Source organism: Saccopteryx leptura, chromosome 1 (assembly GCF_036850995.1).
Source record: "Saccopteryx leptura isolate mSacLep1 chromosome 1, mSacLep1_pri_phased_curated, whole genome shotgun sequence".
Classification (NCBI taxonomy): Eukaryota; Metazoa; Chordata; class Mammalia; order Chiroptera; family Emballonuridae; genus Saccopteryx; species Saccopteryx leptura.
The window spans coordinates 140,098,385-140,106,918 of record NC_089503.1 but is presented as its reverse complement, the minus strand read 5'-3'; the positions used below and the strand labels follow the sequence as shown (position 1 = coordinate 140,106,918).

The following is an 8,534-nucleotide window of genomic DNA, read 5'->3' as shown; positions in this document are numbered from 1 at the left end:
TTTGAAACTTACTTTTTATCAGAATTTGAAGATGAAAACGGTAAGGAAGACTTCACAATATTCAATGAAACTTTTTTAAAAAAAATTAAATCTTATGCTTTGCTTGTCTTCCGAATAACGCGTAGAAAACTTTTTTCTGTCTGTGTTTTTTTTTTTTTTTTCTAATGGCAATGAGTGAGCTTGACTGAACTCATTTTACAGATAGAAATCTTTTTAACTCCAGACTAGTCGGGGGTTGGAGAATTCTGGGTCTTGCAAGTATTTTATGATGCAAAAATATATATACGTTTATTATACGAATAGATATGTTTTGTAAAATATGACTTGATTATGATTATTGTGGTCTTCTAACTCATCACCAAATAGTAATTGGGAAAGTAATAACGATGTGTATTTTAAACTGATTTCCAGTTTTCTTAAAGAAAACCTTTCTGCATTTTATGGTTTTATGTCAGTGTATAAAGTAGTCAGACAAGTGCATAGTTTATGCCTGGGCTCAGAGGGCAGAATTAATGTGCTAGCTGTAGCCGCGATGCTCTAGGATATGTTAAGCTCTTAATAGGCTAATCAAAGAGATGGAAGCGTGTGTTTTTGATTTACTTTTGGCCACTTGGGACGTGCTAGACTCATAACCCTCTGGAGCCTTGAATATCGGGGTATGTCTGTATATATGGTACATGGGATCAAAGTTCAGGGATTTGGAGGGGGTGAGCGCTGGAGGGGTTATTGGAAAGCTGCCTTCTGATAATGTGTACTACAATTTCTGTCTTTGGTAATTTCTTTCCTTGTTGTACTAGAAGAAAAGAGAGCAAGAGAGTGAGAAAGCGCACTGAGAGGGAACAAGAGAGTGAGTTTCTTACTCTTGTTTTTATTTGAGCTGCCGGTGCAACGCGTTTGGGCCAAATGCCAACTGTCTGGGTCACACGCGTTTTATCCAAATAGATTTAGCGCTGCTGTCTGGAAATGGGCTGCTGAATGTTAACTTTAGGATCAACTCAACCAGGGCAGCTCAGACTGTTACCCTCTGTCTGGGCGGAGTAGGATGGGGGGGCATGAGGGTGTACAGAACTGTGGGGGGGGAGGGGAGACTGAACCTTTAAAAAGACACTGAAGTGTAATTTTCAAGATATTCTTTTATGTTTAAATATCTTGGACTATTTTCTTTCTTTTGTATTTCTTTCTCTTTTTAGCCTATGTTGATTAGACTGAATCTTAGATGTGGGAATGACAGTTCTCAAAATTTATTGCAGGGAAAGAATTGTAAAATAAAACTGGTATAGTTGATGAAAATTGAGAAAATTAATTTTGGAGGTAATTGTTTTCCTGTGTTTCACCCAAATGGCAACTGCATTCTGGTTTATATTAATTTAGTGCTTAGATGTGATCATTGATGTCTTGGATTTTTGAAGAATAGTTTATAGAAGCAAATAGTTGATTTCAAACAAATCAAATTCATTCATTTGCTATAAATGGCAGCAAATGAAATCTATGTTGTGGTATTAATATTTTTGTGATTCTCAAGGAGAAAAATCTCTAACCTCAAGACCTGAAGTATTTTAATACTTTTCATGTCTGAGCCAATATGTGTGAGAGTAATTCCTACTCCTGTCTACTGTTACCATTTCCTCTTCATTTCCTTAGCAACCGCTAGTAGCTACTAATGGTTTAGGATGGGTCTCTATGCCAAATTTTATCCTGTGTGTGACTTTTGTGAGAAAATAAAGAGAGTTAACATATTAAGAGAGCTAAATAGCACATTCTATGGAACATTTCTGGGAGGAAGAAGAAAAGGTGGAAGAGCTTGATAGCTCTCTTGGTTATACCAAAGGGCAGAGTTGATTATCAACAGTTCGAGCTAACCTCAAGAGAATAAAGGTGTTTGTTTTTCAGGAGAGAAGTTATAATACAGATAATGTATATCTATCTAACTTGCCATCTGGAGCAAAACAGGGACAAGATGTAATTTCTTAGAATGATGTTTTCTATTTTTGCTTTTGGCTCATTTGCTTTTCTTGATAGATAACTTTGAGTATGTTTAATTATACCTTTCCTTGGAAACCAATCTTACAAAATTTTAAATGATCTGGAAACCTTTGTTCTTACAGCCTAGTGGTGTCCTTGGCATATAGTATACAACAATAAATGTTTGTTTAGAGAATAAATGGAAAATAAAACAAAAGGTTACTTTTCACAAATGAAAGTTAAACACCTGAAGGGAGCATAGTATTGTTGCTCTTCCTCTGTGCAGACTAGATCAGCCTTAAAAGTAAATGACCAGGGTTAAGATGGTTGAAAGAAGTTGAGAAAGATGTTACACATGTTCTTTTAGCTCCATAATAATAGTTCAGAAGAGAAAATTATTACCTTGGCTACCCCCAGATCACTTGAGTGGGAAGTAAAGATGATAGAGGAAAAAGACAAGTACCCTTCAACCGAGGCAGACTACTGAGGGAATTACTGTAGTGCAAGCTGTCTGATCTTATTTCTGTTTAGCTCGTATAGCTTTGATCCGTGGAAGCAGGTAAATGATCCCTTAACTTTACTGGCTGGTGCATTTGAAATAGGAAAACAACATATATGAAGTCAAAGCAAAATGAAAGTTTTGAGTCTTGTTTTCAAATTTGAAGTATTATAAACCCAGTTATCATGACCTAAATTCTTTACTGTTTGCTCTAAAAGACAATACAATGTAGTTGATTGATTCCATCATCAGTTCCAACTATTCCACATTTTTGAGGGAAGGAGGAACATAAAACTATTTTTGAAGAAAGGCTTTTAAAAAGTGATGAGTCAGATAACAAGGAGAGGGGTTGCTAATATTTGTTTAACCATTAAAGTATGAAGTGTGCGGACACTTCACATCATGTGTAATCTAATTTAATCTCTCAACAAGTCTTTGTAAGGTAGATATCATTATCACAGTTTTATAGATGAGGAAACAGACCTAGAGAGTTTAAATAACTTGGAGTCAAGCCAGGACTCAAGCTGTTGTGTTTTTCCATAAGAATGCTTCTGTTATACAATGTAAAGAGTTCATGCATTATGATTTCTGGACAATTATGTAATATTTTAATATTAGTCTGAATTTTGGAAGCTATATCTGGAAAATTCAGTGTGTCTGCATAGTTTTTGATGATATGCTGATTAAGCTCTCCAGCAGGTGTCAGAAAGTAAGTTAACCCATTAAAATTTTTTAACCATTTAGATTACCCACTTTATTTATTTGTTTGTTTGTTTATTGTGACAGACAGAGAGAGGGACAGATAGGGACAGACAGACAGGAAGGGAGAGAGATGAGAACCATCAATTCTTTGTTGTAGCTCCTTAGGTGTTCATTGATTGCTTTCTCATATGTGCCTTGACTGGGGGCTACAGCAGAGTGAGTGACCCCTTGTCCAAGCCAGCAACCTTTGGGCTCAAGCCAATGACCATGGGGTCATGTCTTGATCCCATGCTCAAACCAGTGACCCTGTGCTCAAGTTGGTGAGCCTGCACTCAAGCCGGATGAGCCTACGGTCAAGCAGGCGAGTTTTGTATCTGGGTCCTCTGGGTCCCAGTCTGGTGCTCTATGCACTGTGCCACTGCTTGGTCGGGCTACCCACTCTATTGATAAGAAATATTTTCAGTAAGAAACTTGGCACACTGAATTTCACCTGTTAAAATGTTGTCATCTGGTATATAATAATACTATAATTAGTTAAGTAGGGAAAATAGTAAGGAAAAACAAGAAAGGCAACCAAGAAGTTGACGAAGGCTTTATTTCCACAGTTAGGCCCTTGGTAGGCTTTATTCTGAGGATAGCAGGAAACCCTTGAAGGTTCTTGAGAAAAAGAGGTTCACTGTCACTTTGGTAGCTAATGTCAGGGAAGGAAGGTTGCTCAACCTTTGGTCAGCCTTTAAACCCTATCCACCTCTATCCCTGAGGTTAGTGGATCTCATGTATTGTAGTTTTCACAAACCTTAAATTGTCAGGCATGAAGGGGCAGGGGGTGTCCAAACATCAGAGCTTAATTGTTGAAGTGGTTCCTGCTACCCTCCATCCCCCACCTGCCAACCCCATGCTGAATGTAATTGTCCTGTTGAAGCCATCATTGTCCTCATCTTCACCCACCTCTGGACAGAGCCCCTTTCTTGTCTTAGGCAACAGGCAGTGCTGGTAGTTGGTGCAGTATTTGTGACAGAGGTGTCATCTGGGAGTAAGTGCAATGAGGAGAGAAAGGACCACAGTCCCCAGCACGGCACCCGCCAATACAGGCCATGCTGGGCCCAGTGCCCAGTCAAGGGGACATGGCTGACGCTGCAGGGAGCTCCGAGAGCCTACGATGGTTTGGTTTGTCTCATGCAGTGGCTGGAAGTCACCTGTGATCCTTAGCCTTGGCTGGAAGAGCCCTGGCTCCAAGGAGATCTCCAGATGCCAGGCAACCCTGGGCACAGAATGCTGTTGGAGCACCAGCTAGGGCTGGATATTATCCGCAGGTGGAATACCTGAATCAGAGGAGTACCTGGGAGGAATATAGGCTAAGAAAGCACCCCAGTTTGTAGCTCCTTTCCTGCTCCCAAGAGCCCTTAGGGATTTGTGAGTTTCTCCTTCCAGCCCCCCAACCCATTTTTTATTTTAAAGATTTTATTTATTTATTTTAAAGAGGTGGGGGGAGAGAGAGAGAGAGAGAACAAGGGAGGAGCAGGAAGCATCAACTCCCATACGTGCCTTCACCAGGCAAACTCAGGGCCCTGAACTGGCAACCTTAGTGTTCCAGGTCACACTTTATCCACTGTGCCACCACGAGTTAGGCCCATTCACTTTTATTATGAGATGACCAAGACTGGTTAGAGATTGGTTGTTGATATCAGTTGAGCTTGAACCAACTCATTTATTGATACTTACTGTTGAATTTCTTCACTGGTACAGGAGGCTTGGAAAAAAATGGGGAGTGAAGGCAGAAGTGACAAAGGAAAAAGAAAGCCAAATTTGAGTGCCCATGTGCCAGATACTGTAACTAATGGTAGAACCAAGACTGTAGCTCTGGTTTGTTTAACCTCAAACTTCCTGCTCCTTCTGCCGTGCACCAATGCCCTTTTTACTACAAGTCCTTAAATCAAATGTTAGTCTACTTCTGGCCAAGTAGTTACATACTGTACTACCTTTTCTCTCAATGCTACTGGCTTCCTTAACTTGGGTGTTTTCAGGTCAGTGTTAGTAATGGTAAGAGTGGAGTTTACAAAACTGTGAAGAGCAGGAAATTTCTCAAGGGGAAAAAGAGTTAACTAGAAGAAATAAGATCAGCTAATTAAAATGTCATTAGTTTGTTATGAGTTTCAGAGCCCAGGAAAATAGGAAAAAAGGATGAATGAGTCAGTACAAATCTACCACCACTACTAGAAAATTAACTGCAATGTGTTAATTATATATTCCTCTTTAAAAGAAGATTAAAGTATAGGAAGGACTCATTTAATATCAGAATTATTAGGGAAACACTCAACTGTTCTGAAAAAAAATAAAACAATGAAGAATGAAAGTTGTTCATAAAATAACAATTATGGTGATTGTATGTAAGTAGGTTGAGAATCAAGATAACTGCATTACTTTCATTATTGTTTTGAATAATGGTGTGCCTGCTGTCTTGCCTAAATCATTGTAGAAGTAATTTTGAAAAGAAACCATTATTGTGTATAAAGTTGCTTAAAGTTATTTATATTAACTAACCTATACCATTTATGAAAATCATATTTGAACTGGTTATATGCAACTGCCATTGAATATTTAAATGAGTGTGCCTTAAAGTGGAAATGTGATGTAATAAAAAGAAAATTAGACCTTAGATCCAAGTAGCTTTGTATATGACCTAGGGCTCTGATTTTTCTAGCTATGAGCTATGACCACTATATCAATTTTTTTATCTGTAAATTGGCAGCTGTTTTAGTTACCAACAAACAAACAAACTTCATAAACTTCATGGCTTAAAATTATACACATTTATTATTTCAGCATTTCTTTGGTTCAGGAGTCTGGGCATGGCTGTGCTGTGTCCTGTACTTCCAGGTCTCTCACAAGGTGTTTACAAGGACTGGGGCTACCACAGAAGGCTCAACCTGAAAGGGATCTTCTTCCAAGCTTCAATATTAGTGAGCAGTATTCAGTTTCTTGCAGACTATTGCATCAAAGGCCTTGTTTCCTTGCCAGTGGTTGTCAGAAAGCTGCTCTCAGTCCCTTGCCATGTGAGCCTCTCCATATGGCAGCTTGCTCATCAAAGTCAACAAGGCAGAGAGAGTCTATCAGTAAGATGGAAGTTAGAATCAGGGAAGTGACATCTCCTTCACATTGAGTTCTTCCATTGGTTAGAAGCGAATTACTCAAGGGAAAGGGATTATACAAGGGTGTCGATATCTGTCTGCCTGACGCAGGGCACTAATACCTACTTGATAAGATTGTTGTGAATATTCAAAGAAGTGACATATATTTAAAATTCTCTTAATTTTTGGTATGACTTTAAACTACCTTTCTAGATATTACCTGTTAGTCTTCTGCATAGGAACCAAACTTACTGTTACTACTAATACTATTTTCCATTTTTTTCTTACCATTTAGACTCTGTGGAATCTGTTTCTTTAACTTGTAATGATTGTCCCCTGCAATTTGACTTGTGAAATTCTGTTCATATTCTAGGGCTTATCTCAAATGCTACTTTTTTGATAAACTTTCCTTGACTCATCTTTCCGATTTAGAAGTCACCTCCCTCATCTGTTCTGTAACACCTTTTCATAACCTCATTATGGCATATATCAATCTGCCTTGAAAATTTTCTTTGTTACTTAGATTATGAATAATGATTGTCTTAATCTTTTCTGTATCCCATGTTGTTATAACATCATTTGAAAATACAGTAAGACATTAGTTGCTGATTAATGTATCGATTTTCTAAGGTTGAACAATTTAACAACGTGTAGAGACAGACATAATTTTAAATTGTTGTGCTTGTTTTATATGTTATATTAATCAATATTTCTAGCACCATCGGGAATAAAGTATTCCACGTAATTTTCCAACCAACTACAAATATCCTTTTATATACCTAAAGTGATTTTATTTTAAGGATTTATTCATTCATTTACTCATTTATTTTTTCAACCAGCAAATATGTAAGCATTTATTATGATGATCCCATATATTAGAGACATAGGATGAAAACCTCTGACATCTTTTGTGTACTTTTTTATCTTTATTGTGAACTATTTTAGTAGAAGTAATTTAACCTTTTACTCCCAACCAGGCATAGTACTTTTAGCATCAGATACGGAACAATAACACAGTCATGCACAGTTGGAACTATTAAACCATCTAAGTGAGGACTGTTTGTCTCTACCCCAAACTGTATTGATTTGGTGTTGTAAAACTACATTTTAGTTTTTTCTCCTTTTTTTGGTCATTTTTATGCTCTTAGTGAGATAGTTTCTAGTTCCTTTGCTATTATATTCTAAAGTACTGTGTTCTGGGAAATCAAGTAGTCAAGTATGCTAGTTTTCTGTATAAAATGTGAATTTGTGGACTCTGAGTGAATTTGTAGATTAAAAGGAAAGTACATGAATTAGGATATAAAACTCTTGTGATACCTGCTATGAATTTTTAAAAATGTTCTTTTCAGAAAATGAATTTCTTTTCCTTTCACTTAGATTCTAGGTAGTTGAAGTTGTCCTAAGTGTGTTGCCTTATAAGTCATATACGACTTCCAGATAAAGTCAAGGGGTACAGTAAATATGGTTCAACTTTTTAGAAGTTTAGTTTGTGTTACTGTCTGAGCATTCAGACAGTGGCTAAATGTCACTGTGTGTTTGTAAATCTAGTCTGTAAGAAAAAATGGTAGGTGCCTCATAAAACAACAAATCAATCTGTGGATTTGAGTGTTCTAAAAAGCATTTAAAGGAATGGGGTCACATCCTGTTGAACACTTTTATAAAATGAACTTTGTAAAGTCAGCCTACTTTTTATTTTTATCAGAAGGTTAGTCACTGCCCAAACATTGTGATCTTCAAAGTTTTTTTTTAGAAGAATTTTTATTTCTCTTCAGATTCATTCTTTGATTATTAAATAGCTCTGCCATTATCTTGCTAAACATTTAGGTTTCTAACTCTGTGTTTAGTCTTGTGAATTTTATTTAGACTATGAAGAACAACAATGGTCTAATTTAACTATATGAGGTTATTTCGTAGTATATGTCCTTTGGCAAGCATTCAGCAGTATAGATCTGACCATTCAAGCTCTTTTCCAGTTAACTTAAATTTTTTTTTTTGTTTTTCTAGGTTAAAAAATGGCCATACTTTAGTAATTAATCAGCCTAATGCTTTACTTATGAAAATTTTACCATCATTAATTTTTTTCATTTTGGATTGAGAAAATGAATCTAGATATAGAAGAAAGTTTGGGATATTGGAAATAAAAGTACATGTTAAACTGTGGACCATCTAATAACTAATTTGCTATGATATTGACTCTCTAGCACATAGGTAGCCCTCCAAAAAATCATCCAGTTTGCTAAATT

The 8,534-nt window shown here is 36.8% G+C and overlaps 1 pseudogene; it reads right to left on the bottom strand.

The window, feature by feature from the left end:
• Positions 1 to 4,007: 4,007 nt before the first annotated feature.
• LOC136388136 (type III endosome membrane protein TEMP pseudogene) lies at positions 4,008 to 6,528 on the bottom strand (annotated as a pseudogene).
• Between the last annotated feature and the right edge of the window lie 2,006 nt (positions 6,529 to 8,534).